Source organism: Myotis lucifugus, unplaced genomic scaffold (genome assembly GCF_000147115.1).
Source record: "Myotis lucifugus unplaced genomic scaffold, Myoluc2.0 scaffold_1471, whole genome shotgun sequence".
NCBI lineage: Eukaryota > Metazoa > Chordata > Mammalia > Chiroptera > Vespertilionidae > Myotis > Myotis lucifugus.
In genome coordinates, this window is record NW_005872519.1 from 38,645 (window position 1) to 39,542 (window position 898).

Here is an 898-nt window from a genome sequence, read left to right on the forward strand (position 1 = left end):
TGCACCGCCCTGACCCAGAATTGAACGTGCAGCCTCAGTACGTGCCCTCTAACCACTGAGCAACACCAGCCAGGGCCCAGTTTACCTCCTTTTTAGGGTCTTTCCAGCCTCGAGTTAGAGCCGGCCAGGAGCTGTTTTGGGGGAGCCCCCTCCCCCCTTGCCACAGCCCCTGCAGTGTGGGGACAGTCGGGCCGTGTCAGTGAGGTGCTTGGGGAAGTGCTTGTCCAGCTCCGGGGAGTGTCCCCTGGGGCAGGGGCATGTCAGTGTCCGAGTTCTCCCACGTCACGGGAGCTGGGCGTGGTGGCCGGTGTGGCAGCATTTCCAGGGTGATGTTTAGGAGGTGATGGTGGGGCCAGAGTGGGGGCTCGTGAGTGTCTTGTCCTGAGGACGTTGGCGGGCACTCCTGGTGCCAGCCCGGTGCCGGGAGGGGAGCGGGGCGGCGAGCCAGGCTCTGCTGGCTGCGGACTGCAGATAAGGCAGGCACCCCTCTGCCCTGTCATCCCAGCTGCCTCCAGGGTGACCCCCGCCACGTGTCGGTCTTAGGGGGGGAGACTCACATGACTGCGTCACTGTTGCCCGGGATGACGGGAGCTGCCCCCCCCCCGTGCAGGCAGCCGAGGGCAGAAGGGGCCACAGCGAGTACAGCCTGCGGAACAGCGTGGTCCGCACGCCAGCACGTGGGCTGTAGTGAGCATCCCAGCCCTGGTGGCTGCGGCTTCGGTGGTGGGAGGGGTGCTGGCCTCTGGGAGCCCTTGGGTGGGGTTGTCAGTGGGGGTGGAGGGTGGGGCTGTTCCGTCCTGGGCTCTGGCTCTGACGGCCCCCCGGTTGGCAGGAGGGCAGCGCACCTGTTGGGGGAAGGTGTGGACACCTGTTGGGGGAAGGTGTGGGCACCTGTTGC